Source organism: Musca domestica, unplaced genomic scaffold (genome assembly GCF_030504385.1).
Source record: "Musca domestica strain aabys unplaced genomic scaffold, Musca_domestica.polishedcontigs.V.1.1 5, whole genome shotgun sequence".
Classification (NCBI taxonomy): domain Eukaryota; kingdom Metazoa; phylum Arthropoda; class Insecta; order Diptera; family Muscidae; genus Musca; species Musca domestica.
The window spans coordinates 12,116,683-12,136,407 of NW_026712346.1; the positions used below are offsets into that span (position 1 = coordinate 12,116,683).

The 19,725-nt window shown below is 34.3% G+C and overlaps 1 protein-coding gene and 1 long non-coding RNA gene across 7 annotated transcripts in view; one reads left to right on the top strand and one right to left on the bottom strand.

Moving 5' to 3' along the window:
• Positions 1-4,267: 4,267 nt before the first annotated feature.
• Positions 4,268-19,725, top strand: part of LOC101891010 (solute carrier organic anion transporter family member 5A1) — a 68,537-nt gene continuing 53,079 nt past the window's right edge. Inside the window, exons 1-3 of one of the 6 annotated variants that reach the window (XM_059128293.1) lie at positions 4,268-4,451; positions 4,722-4,838; positions 18,226-18,730. The gene's annotated coding sequence lies outside the window, so the exon portion shown is untranslated. Of the gene's footprint in view, positions 4,472-4,721; positions 4,839-18,225; positions 18,731-19,725 lie in introns of all 6 variants that reach the window. The other 5 variants (XM_059128296.1, XM_059128297.1, XM_059128292.1 and 2 more) reach the window with 5 other exon arrangements.
• On the bottom strand, positions 14,670-18,230 carry LOC131805058 (uncharacterized). Its single transcript, XR_009343496.1, has 3 exons — positions 18,076-18,230; positions 17,639-18,004; positions 14,670-17,514 (listed from the first exon to the last, which is right to left on the bottom strand). It is a non-coding gene; the product is annotated as an uncharacterized LOC131805058 (long non-coding RNA).

Consider the following 19,725-nt stretch of genomic DNA (forward strand, 5'->3'; position numbering starts at 1 on the left):
ACCGTTGCATGGAATCTTAATGCTGCCAGTACCTTCACGCTAACCGGATGAGTTTTTGCATCATTTCATATATTATTAAAGACGTACCTGTTTTTCACTTGTAATTCCCGTAATTCGTGATCCACGTATATGGCCGTCAAGGGCAACAATAAGTTCTTGGGCTGAAGATGGTCATATACGATGAAGGTTTTTAAATACGGCTGTTGTCAAATTAAGTGGATTTTGACTCTCTAATAGCACAAACTTCACGCGAAACGTCGTACAATGAGTATTCTAAAGACATATTTTGTATTTAAATTATTTTTTAAAGTTAACAACAACAACTGAATATGTTTATTGTCTACTTAACGACAAAATTGAGTATAATAATATCGAATGACGTTAAAATGCGTACAGAATACAAAATTCGATGTAAATGTTGTTTAAAATATCAAACAACTTGACAATTGTTAAAATTAAATGCTATTGGTTTGTAATTTATTAACAGCATTATGGCAACATTTGCATTGCTATTCTTTAACGTATTGAACATTAACCGGATGTTAAAATGGCAATGCTTATGTGTATAAATGTTTCACATGGCAATACTACTTCGAAACGATATAATGTTTAACAAACTGGCAATACTTAGAACAAATGTCATTGCCAGGCGCATTTATAAATAAATATCGATTATTCGATAAATTTATCAGGCATGTCACAAAATCTTATCGGAATAGTCTAAATTTCGTAATTTAAAATCGATCGGGTTTATTTTAGCTTCTTCAGATTCCCATCGATTTGGTGAACTACACAAACCTTATTATTCAGTGTAAATATGGCAACATTAGAGGAATGAAAGAACGAATAAATGAGGAATCAAGACAAACGATATGATAAAAAAAAACACTGTAGAACTGGACACTGTGAAAAATATCCTGTTTGAAAGAAAGTTTTATTGCAAAGAGAAATTTATTTTTGTTCATTTTTACACAATGCCGGGAGTTTCGATTGTTTATGTAATTGAAGCGCAAAGTAATGCGTACAAACAGAAAAAATATATTGGAGAAATTTTAGAGATGCTTCAGAACCCTTGTCTTACCCAGTGAAGTGTGAACAGTTTAATGTGGCGTTTCCACTGCACTTGATTCGTTGTTTGACCCTTAACTATGAAAAAACTACCTAATTCTTCACACAAAATTTCCTGAGCGGACACTCATATTTGTTCAAATCAAATCACTCTCAGAACAACGAACAAATATGTCCCATCCCTAACAAATGAGAGCATTTATCAAAAAAATAAATTTTGACATTTAAAAATAGAAAAATTTAATGAAATTTTAAAATTTTTTGGGAAGACTTAAATTATGAATGAAAACTACAATGTTGAATGGTGTTTGTACATTTAAATGAAATTACAATATTTTCAAAATGTTTGTATCGGCAGGAAAAATGTTTGACAAGTGTCTCTCCAACAGAATTTAAAAATAGAAAAATACAAAAATACGTTCAAAATATCAACATTTAAACAAAAAGTTGAAAACATGAATGAAAATTGTAAAATTAATGATATAATAAATCTTTGGGAGAAAAACAATAATTTCTTCTATTCAAGTTATTGAGAATTTGATGTATTTTCGTATAAATTCCCATTAAAACCAACAAACAAAATTTTTGAAAAAATGATTTATTTTATTATGAATTACGAATCGTGCCGTATGAACGGGTTAATTCGTGTACATAATTCTGAGAGCGAACAACGTAATTGAAAATGTAATGAGAACATAGCATAATAACACGTTTAGTTTTAACTTATAAATAAATTCCCATGTTTGTCCCTAAATTATTATTATCAATTCTATTAAAATTCTAAAAACACTAAATATAGCAGTTATATTGAGCTCTATACGAGCTCGTGTACCTGCATAGGCAACATTTGTCATAGGTCATTACAATATTAACAAAACTTAAAAAACGGTGAATAATGTAGCTAAAATCACCAAAATACCGAATATAGGGAGGTACCGATATATGCGACCTATACAAAGACCTGGACCAGTATAGACCATTATCTGTTTTCGAACTCTAAACGAAATTTCTCACTTCGGTGAATAATTCTCTTCCAGGGGTAAAGTGCTTAGAAAGAACTTCTTGTGTGGATTTTGAGACAATTCCATTGAAAAATGTATATAAAATAATCGAAATACCGAATATAGGTAGGTATTATTATATTGGGGGGATATACGATATTGTGGACCTATATAGACAATACTTTTCCAGGGGGTAAAATACTCCAAAGGATCTCCTTGGGTGGATTTACAGATAATTTCATTGAAAAATTTGGCTACAATCATCATAATACCGAATATTGGGGGTACCGTTACATGGGAGCTATATGATATTGTGGGCTTCTTACGCTGCGGTGTATAAGGTGCGGTGTATTATTACTCATTTTCGCAAAATTATGAATGAAAACTTTAAATTTAAAACAAGTAAGCAAAGCCTATAGCTGTGCGGGACCGACCATGTGATACCCTACAACATTACAATATGTTAGAACCCCCTTATGTCCAAGTATTATCCAATGGTCATCTAAAATTCCAGACTTATTCGCTGTCCTAAACTCTCATCTCAGGCAAAATTTCAATTGGTTTCAATTGTATTTTTCTCTTTTTGGTTTATTTGAACCCTTTTGTATCTCCAAATTTATATGATATGATTTGCTTGTCTACGATATTTGCCTATATTCGTCAACGAAATCAGCATTAAAAGCCAGAAGTTCGCCTTTTGTGTATTATGGATTTCGTTAATTATTATTTTCGGTGTTTCGGTAGAATGGAAATGTTGGAATTCTTCGCACAAATGTACTGGTCCATTTTACCTCTAATCGTGTTTCTTGGTTTCTATTTGTGACCTTTATAACGGCTGCCATTTTTTAGTTGCTGGTCCATTTCAACCCCTAATTATATTGCTGATATCTTTAAAACAATAGGCCTAGTACTTTTGAACTCAACCATACCCTTATGTAAATTTTCGTGAAGATCGGACTACAATTACAATCTGCATATAACAACCCCAACCTGTGTTGTAAGATGAAAAATGTTACAAAATGTACACATCAATATTATGAGTCAAATTGAAAAAATCGCATGCGATAAAAAATATGAAAACAAAAAATATCACAAAACACTACGAAATCTATATTAACATCATTATTGGCATCTTTTTATGCGATTTTTTAGGATTTAATTCTTTTATGCCAAGAGGCCATTCTGAGTTGACAAAATTTTTCAAAATCGGTCCATCCGTTCTTGGGATGTAAGCATTCTAGATAACATCCCCTTCCTTTGTATATACACATTGTATATATTTCGCTATATATATCCGATATATTTACTATCGGGATCTAGGTAACGGTCAGAATTGACCTGTTCGTCTATATGTGATTTCGTCGGGATTGAAAATATTCGCAGTTTAATGGAAAATTAGATTTTTATTTAACCCAAATGTTACGGTCTATTTCACCCAATAAATATTACCCGATGACCATTCCAATTGAAAGGCTTCTGCCAAGCCTTAAACTCTAGTTCCATGCTAACTTTCGTCGATAGGTCTATAATTGCGACCTGTAGAGCAACTGCAAATTCAGGAAAATTTTAAATTTTTGGTCCATTTCAAACCCTAAATATTTTGCGATCTTCTCCAAAAGCAATAGGCTTTTATTCTGATCGTAACTGTATCTGTATGGAGGTGACTCCATACAAAATTTCGTGATGATCGGGCCATAATTGCGACCTGTAACTTAAGTACAAATTAACATGGACAGACGCTCGGCGAGATAGAAAGATCCATAAATACTTCCCTATGTGGGAACCCAACGTTTCGAGGAGTTTCATAATTTTTGGCCCCATCAATCTTATAATACCCCAACACATACTATTGTAGGGTATAATGAAAGTGACTACTTTATTTTGTTCGCTAACTTGCTGCACATTTTCGTTAATCATCCAACATAGAGGCATTTCAGTTTCTAAGATTCTTGTCGGTAACTCAAAATATTTTATAAAAAAAAAACAGATTTTTGCGATAAAACTGGAAGTGAGCGTAACAATTTGTACACCACTGTATTATTCTCATATTGCTCTTCAACCTCGAGTAAGACAGTCAAGAGAAATTCTCTTAGAAAAACACATTCTCTCTCTCTTCACAAATGGACCGTATTGAAGAGAAAAACACGGACCGGTGTCACGACAACAATCAGCTGCTGCACAAAAATAATCAGTTTAGTTCGGGTCGCAGAATAAGAAAGTCGTGTGTGGCTTTCGAAAGAAATATCACCAATAGCACATACACACCGATTTACTGCTGTGTATTGTTTTGATTTGCATTGAAAAAGAAGGAAACAAAAAAATAAAGCAACAACAACAACGGACCATAGAATCTCTTTGTTTCTGTATCTGTGTATCTCAAAGGTAGACCACGCATCTTAAATGTATGGAAATTAGTGTTTCAACTAGAAATTACAAAATTTCATTGTGCACCGCACAAGGAAATCGAAGAAGCGTTTTATTCCGTATCGAATAAGAAAAAATAAATACCTAAATCAACATAGAAAAATACACGACGCATGGCCTTATTCAAGTGTTGGATCGATATACAAACGCTGTATGTCGAATATATATATATATATGTGTGTGTGTGTGTCTGTACATCTGTGTGGAATTATGAGAAAACAAAAATAGAAAAATAAAACTGAAACTAAACAGTGTCGTTCGTTCGTCGTTTTGGTGCCATTATAAATCAGCAAATCAACATCACGCAAAAAAAGGTCAATCACCTGTGCGTGTGTGTATCCGTGAGTGCGTAAACCAGTTGAAGCAAAAAATTGAAGAAGCAGTTATCCATTATTTACTGTGCACATTGTCAGTGCGATATCTGTGTGTGTGTGTGTGTGTGCGTGCCCCCACCTGGACACTTGTCACCTAGTGATGAGATGCGAATTGGAAAATATCTGAATTTATTATTTTTTTTTTGTTTGATTGATTTCGAAAGGAGAGAAGTGGTTGAAGAGAGTAAAAAGGCAAACTCAAGAACATGTGTGTGGTGTTCAAATACATTAAAATGAACAGTTTAAAATGCAGCCAACATCAGCAAAATGGAATTTCTTTTGAATCTTGGCTTACTTTATTTGTTGGTCCTCTCTCCCTCTCCAAACCAGACATCCAACCCGTCATTTCTGTGTTCCACATCGACACGTAGCGTGGTATTGTAGTTGCAATACCATCGATTGGCCAAAATACAAAGTATCTTTCACGTGCATGTGTGTGTGTTTGTGTATTCGTTGTGTAAATTGGATTGATGTGTATGTGTGCGTGCTTTAAATGTCATAATTTGGCTCAAACACACAGCACAAACGCAACAACAAAAACAGTAATTATGGTTTATTAATACCTACCCCACCAAGAAAAACAAGACGACGGGCCATCCACCAACAACAGGGTCTGAAAGCTGTTCCATTGTCGCCATGGTGGCAAGCAAGACCTACGAATTACACCTCTTTGAGAGCTCCACAGCAATTCATCCAACGATTGCTGGCTGCACTATAGCGTTGCCAGTAGTTTGCACATAATTTTTTCTACCAATCCAAAAAACACATAAGTCCACAGTGCACAGTGGTCGCTGCCATTGGCCAAAATTCAAAAAATGAAAATAAGATATTTATTGTCAAATGTGTACAAATGAACTCTTAAGGGGTTGAGCTTTTTAGAAAACACAATAATCTTGGCTTCATTCCAACGGGACACTTCGAAAATAGCATCAAAAAAGAGAAAATGTAGTTAGTTGTTTTTTTCAGTGGGATCAGAGAAAAAGTGGAGTAAAAATAGAACTGTATTACAAAATTAAATACATTTTAAAATTACAAATCTTGGCATTATTATTGAAAAGCAAGGTATTAACTTATTTTTAGTGCAGTAATTTGTGTGTTTAGTATATGTGTATAATATAAAATATGTGAGTGTTCTGAGTTGCCTTTAAGATTAATTTTGAAAATAAAATTGGATTTCAGTTAAAGTTTTAATTGTTTTCCCCCCGGAATCCTCCAATGTGATTTTTTTCACGCCATTAGTAATGGTCCTAAGATTCTAAAAGTGCTAATATAACTTTCAGATTTTGTCAGATTTGTATGTTATGCCCAATATACTGAAGTGACTTCGCTCCAATTTTGGTGCTAGTGACATAGAATATGTTTTTGTTGTTAGGGATTGATAAGTATGTAATTGAGGGGTGTTCAATAATGTTGCAAGCATTGTCCTCTGGGTATAATATTTATATCGAAAAAGTTAACAAATTTATATCCATGGCACTATCCTCCAAGTTTCGACTAAATCATGCCCGAAAAATTTTGAAACGAAAATGTTTCAAAAAACACAGATCTTATTAACCGTCTTCTTCTGAGTTCTGACCCTTTTATAATGGGACAGCGAGCCTTACCAAACAATAACCAGTAAATAAAGTCTTAAAGTCGAGCGGGGCCGACTTCATGATACCCTACACCACTTTGCATATTTAGTAGAGCGTCACATAACAAATAAAGGTTTTAATGGGGAATTTGTGAGAATTAAATCATACCAACAATGATTATAGTAATAATTAAAAGTCCAAAGGAACTAATATATTGGAGGAATATCCTCCTCTGAATCGATTTCTATTAAATTTGTCGAGGCATTTGCGCCTTTTCAATTCGGGGTTGTATTATCCATTTCGTGCACAATTAACTTGAAATCGGATAGATATATATGAGAGCTATATTTGATATATTTCCCCAAATATCGTTGTCACAGAGTGCATATTACGGCTGCGGAGGACAAAAAATTACAAATCAGATGAACAATATATATGGGAGCTATATATATATCTGAACCGATTTCGATCAAATTTGGCATACTTATTTTCAGGTCCCATCTGGTCGTACGTATATTTCATATTATTTGGGCTGATATTACAGGTTTGGTGCACAATATAAGGCAAATTGGATGAATATATATGGGAGCTATACCTAAATTTTGACCGGTTATATCCAATTTCAATAGGGCCTTAAGTCAAACTAATTATTTGTGCAAAATTTATCTTTGATTTAATTTTACATTAAATTGTTATTTTATTTTGTTTACAAAAAATAATCAAATTTGGACTTAATTTGTATAAAAAATGCTTCTATTTTTGGAGGTACCTTACAAGGGACTCTACCTGATGGCGGGCTGTTCCAAATAATTTTCAGTAAGATTATTTTTTAGCTCCTTAGAACGTAAAATGTAAAATAACATTACAATCTGGTGTAGAAATGTGACAAGAATTGGGCAAATAACCCTTATTCGGGAGGTACGTTATATGGGGACCATGTCAAAACATGCATCGACCATATCCATTTTGTCACATTTTTTATATTCATCCCATCAAAATACCATAACCAAAGATTCATATTGATATCTGCACTGAAAGTATTTTTGGCCGCTGTTCCCATACGACCTCGACCACTGTGCAGTGGCAGAAACAGTGTGAAGTTCTAAATAAAATAAATTTACCACAAAAAATAGTTGAGATTCGAAAAATCTGCCAAAACCATTTACAAATTTTAAGAATTGTCTTCGGTGATTATCCAACCTGAAACAAAAACATTTGTCATTCCGTGTGCAGCAACTCGAAATATTCGTCAAATACCTTATGACGATGTCGATTTGGTAATGTCCGTGCCCAAAGCATTTGACAATGTATAGCAAAATGCAGTCACATATAAAAATTGGGAGCATCACTGCTAGTAGTTTTGGACTTAATAAATGCATAGTATGAACCACTTCTTGAAATTGGAGGGTCAACAATTCGAAATTCGTATCAGATAATATGTCTGGGCGTAATTTTGCATAGCAAATTGATTCAAATCGACTACATCTTAAGCGGTGCTGTATCTGCAAGGGAAAGTCTGACTCGACGTAATAAACTATTGTGCGTTACAAGTTACAAAAAAATACGTAGATTCTCCCCTATAGAAAACCTGCAAGAATCTACTAGTTTTGCAATTTTTTTCCGATATCATAAATCGGTTATCGATTATGTTAAGTTCTATTATCAAGGCAATTTATTAGGCACGGTGACCACATCTTAAGCCACAAAATGGATCTACTATCTACCTTGCTACATCCGCAAGGAATGAGCTGATGGCTAAGGTTAGATTGCTTATATACAAACAAATTATTAGGCCACTAATTCCGTATGCTCTTCCTATTATGTTGTGGAGAGAGAACGAGAAGATGGAACGTGGCGCCTTATTGCCAACAGAATAGTGTATGAATCCATCGATTTCAGCCGTTAAGATAATTTTCTAATGGTCAGCGCACTTAGTTTCGCACAGAACTGCAGCCTTAGGTAATAGGTAAGTGAGAGAAAGCTTCCAGAACGAAACAGGTGTGTAAAGACTTAATTTTGCCAATTATATGCTACTGCGTGGTTTACTTACGATGAACGACGAGGGTCTCTCTACAGAGAGGTCTAACTTATCTTCTATGATCGATAGTTTGGGAAAAGTAGCATTAATATTAATCTTTAATCAGAATTAGAACTATTTATTTAAATAGTTTTAAAATAACAAAGCGATACAATTTTATATACTTTTCTAAATAGAGGTATGTAAAATATTTTTATCTAATGTTAGGTATCAGCGAAGCTGCTCCCGCACAAATGGTCAATATCGGTAAACTATTTCTGGTGAAACTGTTCTGAAGTGATTCTTGTTCGCGAGTGAAAGTTCTCAAAGAGTACGAGTTTTGTGTTTACTCTTCACTTTTATTATATATGGGGCCGCTAACGAGTCACTTCTGTTTAAAAATTAAGAGTAGGAATCGAATCACTCCAAATATTTTGTTTACTAATTCGTGTTTGCAACCCTTTTTTTGCTGTAAATTATGCTGGAGAGAGGGCAAGAAGACAAAAAAGGCAGAAGAAAGGGGTTGATGGATTTTGTGTACGAAAACAACAAAAGCAACAAAACTATTATATGCTTTGTAGTTGTGAGTTGAAAAAAACACTTACATACAAATGCAACTTCGGCATTGCAAAGAATAAAAGAATTCTCCGCAATTGTAGTATCTGCTCGATCTCGAACGAAAAACAGGCTCGATCTTATTAAAGTGACATCGTTTGCTCGATTATTTTGCGATTGCTCCCACTCGAATTCGAGCGATTTTAACTCTTTACTCGAATTCGAGTGAATTTTCCAGAAGTCTGGTCCCACCTCAAAACACTTCAAAGTTAAAAAAAAATTGAAATGTTAAGTAAAGCGAATGAACTACTGAAAAAATCTCATATTTGATTCAGTTGCAATAATTGCAACAACTCCAAAATGCATAAACTTGCATGGGGTATGTCCAATTTATCGTTTGATAACACTCACAAACATTTCAAGTTTGTTACAGATGTGTTCTTGTGTCAAAGAAGAGAGACAATTATCTCTTCCTGGATCCCATCCACTCTTTATGGAAGAACTAAAACTAGTAAATCGGATTGCCCCTTTCGCAAAATAGATTTACGCTTCCTGAAAATAATAAATGCCCCGGTCACCAATGGTAAGAGGTGTTATAAAATATACCCAATTCTGCCGAGAAAACCTCTTGAATTGGCAACACCACTGACGTGTGCGGTTTATTTGCTCAAATGGTTGTTGTTGGTGTGTGTGTGTGTGTGTGCGGTTTTTGGTTGTTTCTCTGCATTTTGTGCGGTATTGTCTTGAATTACGTTTTGCTATTTTTTCCTCCCCCAGGCCCCAAGTCTCGGAATCAGCCAGCCAAACGTTGGCACACAAAATGTGCCATGCAATAGCATTTTTTTTTTGTTTCAGTTTGGTTTGTTACAGAAAACAAAAAAGTGTATCGCCCACAAAGATATGGACAATTGTTGTAGTACTCTCTGTTTATCACGGTACCTTTGCATCGTCGAACGTTCACAATGAATTGCAATAGACACATGTATTTACATATGTATGTAAGCACGGTACACATGTATGCTTATGTGTAGCCATGATTGAGTGCAGAACTCGTCAAATAAATTACAGAGTATAGAAAATCAAACAAGGCAAGATGCGGAATTGTTGCAGTTATGATATGTCCAATGTGTGTATGTTTTTTTTTTTTTTTTAATATGTACGTACGGACTACTTGTGTTTTATGACACGAATAAAAAACCAATCATTTAGGTTTGCCATGGCGAATGCTTGCATTGATTTTGTGTCACATTTCTGCTATTGATGGGATGGGGGTCAAGCGTAAAATGTGGGCCAAAAATATGACACTCAAATAGCTGTCATTGCAGCCGAAAGATGGCTTGCTTTGATGATGGGGCACTTTTTTCCAATTTCGACATGCATTATTTTTGTCACCTAAACACGTCGTTATTGTTAATCGAATGAATAAACTTCCTTTGTCTTTAGGATATTAAATGAAATTTATTTCCAGTTCATTGAAAAAACACTAACAAACTCAACTCGACGTGATAAATAAAACGAACCAATACGGTTGCCGTACAAAAATATCCAATTTCCCAAATATTCAGGATCCATATGTTTAAGACAACCCATCAAAACCACATCAAATCCACATCAAAATTTTAAAAACCAAAAAAAAAAAAAAAAAAAAAAAATACTCGAAATTTTTGTTATTGTTTGCTTAGTAAGAATAATAAACAAAAAGTTCTGTCAATTTAGAATTCGTCCATTTTTGAGTATCTGTACATTCAACGAATTGAGTCTAGAGGCTAGTATGTCAAATTTGGTGAAGATCGTTTCAGATATAGCTATAGCTCCCATATCCGATTCATTCGATTGTTATATTTGTTACCCACAGCCTTAATATGCACTCCGTAACAACGATATTCAGGGAAATATATCAAATAACGCTCAGAAATATCTTTGCCAAATTTTATCTAAATCGGTTCCGATTTGGATATAGCTCCCACATATATCTTTATACGATTTTAAATTAATTGTGCAAATGCTTCGGTATAATGAGTCTTTTGAACTTTAAATTATAATTATATTCATATCGTGTATGATTGAATTCTCCCATAAAAACTTTTAATTGTTATGCGGAGCTCTACTTAATTAGCAAAGTGGTGTAGGGTATCATAAAGTCGGCCCCACCCGACTTTAAGACTTTCTTTACTGGTTTCGATATCATAAATAGAAAATTGATTATGGTAGTAAAATTCTTGCAGCTCGGGAACAGACCTTATGTGTTGTCAATGTTCTTACGCAAAATTATTCTGAGGATGATTCGAAAATATTTCTACATTGCGTTCATTTATTATAAGCGTGTTTCTTATATGAAACAACTTTGCTGTAGAAAATATGCAAAATGGCATGGTGTTTTGAAAAAGGTTTCTTGTATCGGTTTTTTGTTTTCTTATATAGAATGTGCTCATATGCGTGGTCTACTGCATATCACAAGTTGAATGCAACCACTCACGGGCCGTACTGCAGAGGTTCAGCTAAAATACTACTCTTTGATTTCGCATACCTTTAACGAAGGCTCAAATTAATTATATTTACAATGGAACCGAAAGACAGGATAAAACTCGTTGGGGTCAGAAATATTACTTCAAATCTGAGTATGACTTTGACAAAAATAAATCTTTAAAAATGAATATTTGCCAACGAATTTCCAGTTTAATGACGAAGAGTTGCTTGAACGAGGAGTACCTGTATTTCGATGACGAACTGCGTTTCTACCACCAGCTGCTCGATGCGACTCCCTGTATTATTTTATAGTGCGTTGTGTTGCGTTGGGTGTACTTAATATGTATAATTTCCTGCATATTACCCCTACCTAATAGCTGATGTACACTTTAACGTTTTTCACCACAAATGCTGGTGAAAAGTGCCCGGTCGTAAGTGCCAAATTCCATCCCATTTAGACAAATATTAGACGTTTGGTGAACAATAAAAATTAAATCGGACGAAGTTATATATGGGAGCTATATCCAAATCTGAACCGATCTCGATAAAATTTGGTATACTTATTTTCAGACCTAATTTGGTTGTATGTGCAAAATTCCATAAAATTCGGGCTGATATTACACGTTTGGTGCACAATAAAAGGCAAATCGGACGAAGATATATATGGGAGCTATATCTAAATTTTGATCGATTATCTCCAATTTCAATAGGGTTCGTCCTTGGGCCAAACAAATGATATGTGCAAAATTTCATCTGGATAGGGCAATAAATGCGAACTGTACCTTGTTTACAAAAATACATGGACAGAAGGACGGACGGACATGCATAAATCGACTCAGAATGTGATTCTATGCAGATCTTCAAAAGGAACTATGGGTCTATCTCGTTTCCTTTTGCATGTTACAAACAAATGCACAAAGACATAATACCCTGACCACCTTGTGGTGTAGGGTATAAAAATTCAAAACTTTTAGATGCATGCAGGTTCTGGGACAAAGTTATATTTGAAATGTGTATGAAACACACATTTTGTAACCGTTCTTGGGTGACGCGTGCTAAGTGCCATGGTGCTGAGTCCTGTTGGAATGTTCAAAGTCTGTTGTCAAAAATGTTTGCGTGCACAAGGCTTTAGTACACCCTCTAGAATATTTTCGCTATAATATTCGGTATTTATTCCGATGCCACGGTCGATTAATACGAGCGGAGAGCGATCATCGGCTGTTATGGCGGCCCACACCATCACCGAAGTTACACATTTTCAGCTGACCTCTTTGGCAAGTAAACACGATCATTTTGTTTGTTTACAAACTGCTGGACAACTAATGTTTTCTCATCGGAGAAAACCAAATTCGGCAGTTGACGACTTTTGACCAAGCGAAGCAACTCTTTAGCTCTCTTGAGTCTATTTTCTTTCTGTTGTGTTGTAAGTTTTTGCACTTTTTTGATTTTTAATGGCTTTAAACCGAGCTCATTTTTCAATATTTGCCGAATGGAATATTGCGATATGCTCGGGTTTCGATTCAGTCGCTTCTTAACTTTTCGAACCATTTCTGCTGATGTTGCTGTTTTCTTCCGTCCACTTCCTTGACGTTGGGCTACGCTACCAGTATCATGGTAACAAGCGATGGCAAGAGATATAAAAGATTTATTCACATTTAAATGCTGGGTGTGCTCTAACGATAGCCAATCACACTATCACCCTTGAATTCCATCACGAGTATTTTTTTTCTAGAAAATTCTCACCAAAATTCTTTTGTACGCTCGTAAACAATATTATGAGCTGTCACTGGACAAATTTTAACAGCTGTCGGACGAGTGGCTTTTAGAAATGACAGCAGTCTGAATTGGGTCATTTTTTCATCTCACCCTGTACATGTTCGAATTGCATACTCTGCTTCATGGTCCACCTGTAAACACTCATAAAAGAGACTAGGTTTTTATATGAAATACATTCATATTAGAAAAACATGAATATAAGAAAAATATTGACAATTTTTAATGAGTTTCTTCTATGTGTGGTCTTGCACTACATAAAGATCTCAGAGAACTTTCCAAACTAATAGCCTTAGAAAGTGAAGTCTTCATGCAATATTGCTTTGTCTATGGCCAAGTCTATTGAAAGTCGTTCACGTTGTCTTATCCATAATACCAACTTCCCAACACTTTCTAGTTCATTAAAATCGATTGTATTTTTGTGTTATTAAAATAGCTACACGTTTTTTTTTTTTTTTTTTTTTTTGTCATATTCATACCTCGAGAAGAACATTCTTTACATTTTTTCTAAGGTTATCGCCAATTTTCAGCTAGTTCATAGTCCTAAAAATATTTTTCCTTTCTGTGTCTGTGCAAATCAACATTTGGTGTTAATCAATTAATGTCATCACATATTTCTTTCAATTGCTTGAAGGTGATTCTTTTTTCATTGAAAAATGTTTACACAAACGGAATCGTGTTTGCTCCTAAAACGATGCACAGTGTAGTGTATAAATTCCACCTTTTCTAAAAGCCACATTTATTGGAAAGACAAACCTATGTACCCACAAAAGTACTTAAAAATCTTAAAACGACAACAAATTATACAAAAATTTATGTGGTTAAGGCACTAGCACCAAATCAAATTATAGCAAAAAAAAAAATAAAAAAAACTCTGATGCTATTACAGGTAGATGCATCAACGCTTGAAAACAAATTTTTTTAATTTTTTGTAAAAAATAAGTGGTTTTTTATGTGTTATCTTACACGATGCCAATTGGAGGTTGCTATGATATTAATATTTCAGCAGATTTTAAATATTTCAATAATCTTTCATTCAACATTTTCCATTCCAATATTGGTTTGACAGCTAATTGTCTCAGCAGCTGTGTCGATGAGATTACATTCTACCATGTATACAAGGTAGTAGGGTAGGTTGATCAAATACTTCAAAATTACTAATAACAAATACAACAAGTTGTTTTTTTATTTTACTTTTCTACCGATTTTAATTTAAGGTTAAAAAATCAAAGCCTATTGCGATAGCGCCTGACTATTGCTAAGACCCATGGTAGAAATACCAGGTAACAACATAGGCGAAAATTACAACAAAGCAAATGTTGTCGGAACTTGATATGTCGAAATTGTAAGCAAGGCGAATTTACTTGACATATAAAATTTGAGGCAAATTGTTTTGCACCAATCAGAACGAAGCATGGTAGAAATACCAGGTAGCAACATAGGCGAAAATTACAACAAAGCAACTTTTTTTGGAAACTTGATATGTCAAAGTTGTAGTCAGGGCGAATTGATTTGAAGTACAAAATTTGGGGCAAATTATTTTTCCAATCAAAATATTGAATTAAAAATTTTCAAAATTGTGTTTTTTTCTATTACAAAAGCAAATATTCAAAACTTCCAACATCGATTGAAAGTAATGCTGAAGCCGCTGCATCTTGGTTTGATTATAGCACGTTCAATACAACATTTTTGAAAATCACATAGACTGGAAATGGAGTGATTGTAGTCTCCAGCGCCAACGAAGGACATTTGCGATAATAGATGTCCAATCGTTGTTATCTCTTCATCATCCTTACACAGCATGCAGTCTTGGTAACGTTGGCAACGTTGATTTCATATTCAACAGCGATAATGTTCTTTAAAGGAAATATCCGGAAAATTATTTTTGATGCTTTAAAATTAGGTTTTGTGGTGGTTCTGGGGTGTACCCCTTTTTCTTTTGCTACATCGTCAGCTTTCTCGCTGTAGTGACATGCTACCTAAAAGGTACTTTAGGGTATATTTACTCCTCAGGCTTACTTAAGATTTGGATCAAAGATTGCAGAAGATACAGGGGGGCTGAGTCTACTGTGAGTCCAGGCATATTATTTGCTCAGCTATGAAATGTATAGCAGACAGGAAGTCTTTTAAGCATAGATAACTTTAATACATTCGAACAATTTGAAATAAAAAAATTATCTCAACATTTAATCACACCCCAAAAATTGCCAATATTTTGTTCCCCAAACCAATCCAATATGCTTTGGAATCATTCACCTTTCACTGTTGAAGCCCTATAGTGTATAACATAGTTGAAAATCCGTACAAATAAGATGATGAAATTCCATGTATCGGTTTATTTCCTAAATGAAATTGATTCCCTGTTTCACTTATTTCAAATATCCACGAATTTTAGATCTCCATATTACCTATGCCTACCATATGTTGAATATACACTTTTTCCCTCATACTCTATAAAAACGTAAAATCTCGATTTTCTATCAATAGCATTGTTAAAGTTTGAAATCATGCAACAATTTTCTTATGTGTAAATGAAGGCGAATTCAAATTACAACAATTTTTTGACATATCAAATTGATACCAGCTGGCCTGAAAGGGTTACCTTGTAATTCTACCATGGAACGAAGCATTGAATAATTTTGTTGTGTTTTTATTTATATTTAAAAAATTTATATTTTGCAAGGAAGTTTTGTGAAAAGCAAACAAAAAGTCGAAGACTCGAAATAAGACAAGAAACCATGAAACAACCACCAAAATGAGGATAATTTACAAAGGCTGCTGCTCCAAACAATGAATTTTGCCGTGGATTTCTAAAAATGTAGATTCAACACATAAAATCCTCAAATTTTAAAGAAAATTACCGGCTCTTAAATCGTGGATATTTGAAGAACATTCCGGGTCTCAGACGTGGCTATATCTCGAAAGCATATTTGCGGATCTCAAATAGTGGATTTGTTGATTTATTTCAGACCTAAACATTATTATTTTTGAAATGAGACCAATTGCTTATCTTGAAGTCCTAAAGGATAAAAGTCCAAGTTTTAAGAAAAAAAGTTCAGTCGGAGCTTCGACAGAAATATATCCTCAGAATTTGACCACTTATTTATCTTTACTTTATTTCAAGGGCGTATCATAAAGGTTAAATAATTTCAACTTTTCACTAAATCTAGTATTAATACTTTGAAGAGAACTGGGAATAATATCACATTTTATGAGAATAGTGATTATTAAATATTTTGTAGGATAGGTATCAGATCTATTGTTCAAATATGACCTGATGAAGATATTATGAAAGGACATAGACTTTTGTCTGGGTGATTCATTTTTGTTCTTTAACTTTTTCCAACATTTTCAATTTTAATAATTGTTCAGGTTACTCTCTCATTTTATGTATCTGTAGGGCGAATTCATATTACAACAATTTGTTTGACATATCAAGTTGCCTACATCTGGCCTGATAGGGCTACCTTTTAATTCTACCATGCTAAGACCTGAGAGCGCTGTGTGGAAATGGATAATTCAATTTCCCGGTCAACAGAGAACAAGTCCAATTTGATAATTTTCTTAAATAACTTCTAGCGTTAACCAAAAAAATGGCAAAACATTATAAAAAATATAATTTCAAATTGGTCTATAGCTGCAGATGAGCTCCGGGTGTGAAAAGCCATATGGGAGCTAACATATCATATTACTAAAAAAATTGGGAAATTAGCTCAGATTAAGGCAATGCTTAAATAAATGACAGAAATGTTAATTCAGTCTCTCCTCGATTTCCAAGGGGACATCGGATGTTATGTCCGTACCACAGGGAGAGGGATTATCAATAATTGCCTCATAAAAAGAAAGCTATCACGACCGACCGATCTTTAATTCCCTCAGCATTCGCTGAATCCAATTCACAAATGCGAAGACTCAATTGTAATCCAGTTGGCTGATCCAAAGGAATGCTAAGAATAAATCAGCTTCACAAAACAGGCATGACGGAGCGAAAGTTTCGCATCTTCCCACCTCTGGTGATATCAGCTACAGTTTATAAAGATTGATGTTGCATATGTTATCCGCAGATCTAAATCATCCAAGCTATTCTATAATCCTCTTTCTTTTCTACGCAAAGCTTTGAGACTGTCCAGCCGTAGTCACTTAAGTCTGTCTTAAATTGGTCAGCATTCAACATTAAGATGTAATTCTCTAACAACCGATGAATCTCTTCTCCTCTGAACGTACGAATTCACTGTAGTTAGCTTAATCTGAAACTTTTTGTCCTAAAAGAGAAAGAGAAGAAAACAAATCAAAGAAAAAGAACCAATACAGAACACTTGGATACAAATCATTAATCAAGATTTCGGCATTGGCATCACTCCCTTATTTGGAAACAAAAGTACTAACTTTGCTCAGCGCCAAACAATAAACAAGGTTTGAACATTATTTCGTGTTTTGCGGAAAGGTGGCTGGCTGGTAGATGGATGGTGGTGGTGTTGTTGTTGAACTGGTTCGAGTGGTTGACGTTGTTGGTCGTTCACTTGTTTTATTCCACCTTTGTGTGGTTGTGTGCGAACGCTTAAATTTTTTTTTTTAATTTAATTTCATGTTTCTCGATATTTTGCTGGACTATCTGCTACAGCAGCCGGTCATTGGGCTAATGCAAATTCAACATTATGTTTAAATCGCTGATACAATATGAAGCATGACTCACAGAGGCATGTCACCGAACTTGTTACCCATAGTATATATGTTATACATAAATGTAACTACCTATATATAAAAATCAAAACTAGGCAAAGTAATTTGACAGAAAATATAAAAATTATGTCTAATTTTGATACCTTGCCTTGATGTAGCCTTATGAAATATTTTGTCTCAAGTGGACTTGGCATCGACATCCACACATCTGTTCGGATTTTGTAAAAGGTGCTGTGTATTCTTATTGTCTGTCAGTGTGGTGGTATTACATAAATTTTATTTTCATATTGCAGAACTTTTTCATTTCGAAATTTGTTTATCAGCTGTTCTTCGCATTCCGAGAAGGAAGAAAAATAAGTAACAGACAACAAAGTAGAAAGTAAACAAAGAAAAGTGGTGGTTAAATTTGTTTGCTAACCTCATCTCACTTCGTTCAAAATAAAGAATAAATAAAAATCGATTGGAATCTCCGTGGAAAGGGCAAGCGAAGAAAAAAAAACGAATTACCATAATAGAGTGAGTGCAATGACGAATTAACGAATAATGTGATAAAATCCAAGGAAAAGAAAGAAAAGAAAATTAAATAACAACCAAGCAAAAAAAAAAAGAAAAAAACAAAACAAAATTAAAATCTGGCATCAAGCTTAACATTTGACATTTTGCAGAGAAAAAAGAAAACCAGAAAAAAACTAAACAGAAGAGGCGAATACCAAAACGCCAACAGCTGCAGCATATTCATATCGACGGCCAGCTACGCTCATTGCCAATCTCTCTATTGGCTGGCAACTAAGAACAAAGGTAAGTCAACATCATGATTGTTTTTGTCTTGCCTTTTTACTCTGCGCTGCACATTGTTGCCAGATCTATCGACAGCAGTATTTGCGGACAAAGTGAGTAAAATGATAATATTCTGGAATCGCAATTAAGGGGATTAAATCCCAAAGGGGTGTTTAAGAAAATGTGATTTCAACGAGTTCAATTCAATCTTTTCTACAAAAGTCATCTTTTAGTTTCTTACAAGGCATATAAGTTAAATGAGCACATTTTTATGTACGGAAATAGGAACGAACATTGCACATCTGACGACGCCGTCACAATCGTAGTGTGGCGGACACAAGACTTTTAAATCGGATATCACCAGCTCCGTCACAGGTCAACTTTTTTGTTATTGAGGAGCTGCTACAGCTTTAACGCATTTTTCTGCGCCGTAACTTTTATGGGAAGCATTCATTGCCAAGTACTATATTGGATATTTTTCTAAGTTGGCAAACATTGTTTGTTTCTCTCTATTGAATGTTTGTTTGGAATCCCTTCTACTTCTTTGCCTATTCGTTTAATACACCTTTTCTACTTAAAGGACTTGATTTGATGTAGTCTACTCTGGTGCTATTGTCAGGACCAACATTTTGTACCCTTTACCATGCAAAAGACTCTACTTCTAGTGAACCTATGTTTAATATTTGTTTGCTATTTACCAGTTGAAAACTTGGTTGGAAGATATGGTAAAAAATAAAAAGGTGCCATTATATAGGAGCTACATAAACATATTCGTATATTGACATATATTTTGAGCTGGTTTTGCAAAAAAGTTTATTGCCCATTAAGAATTAAACAAATTGATAGGGTATGTTCTATCAGCGCAAAACGTTGAGCGTGTCCATTTGCTGAAATTTGTTGTCAGAAGAGTGACCGGTAGGAACTTAGAACTTTATTCAAGTTCAGACAAATACCAATTGCCGAAATTCTATCTCTCAATAAAGTACTTGGACATAATTTTGTAAAAGAATTTGTCG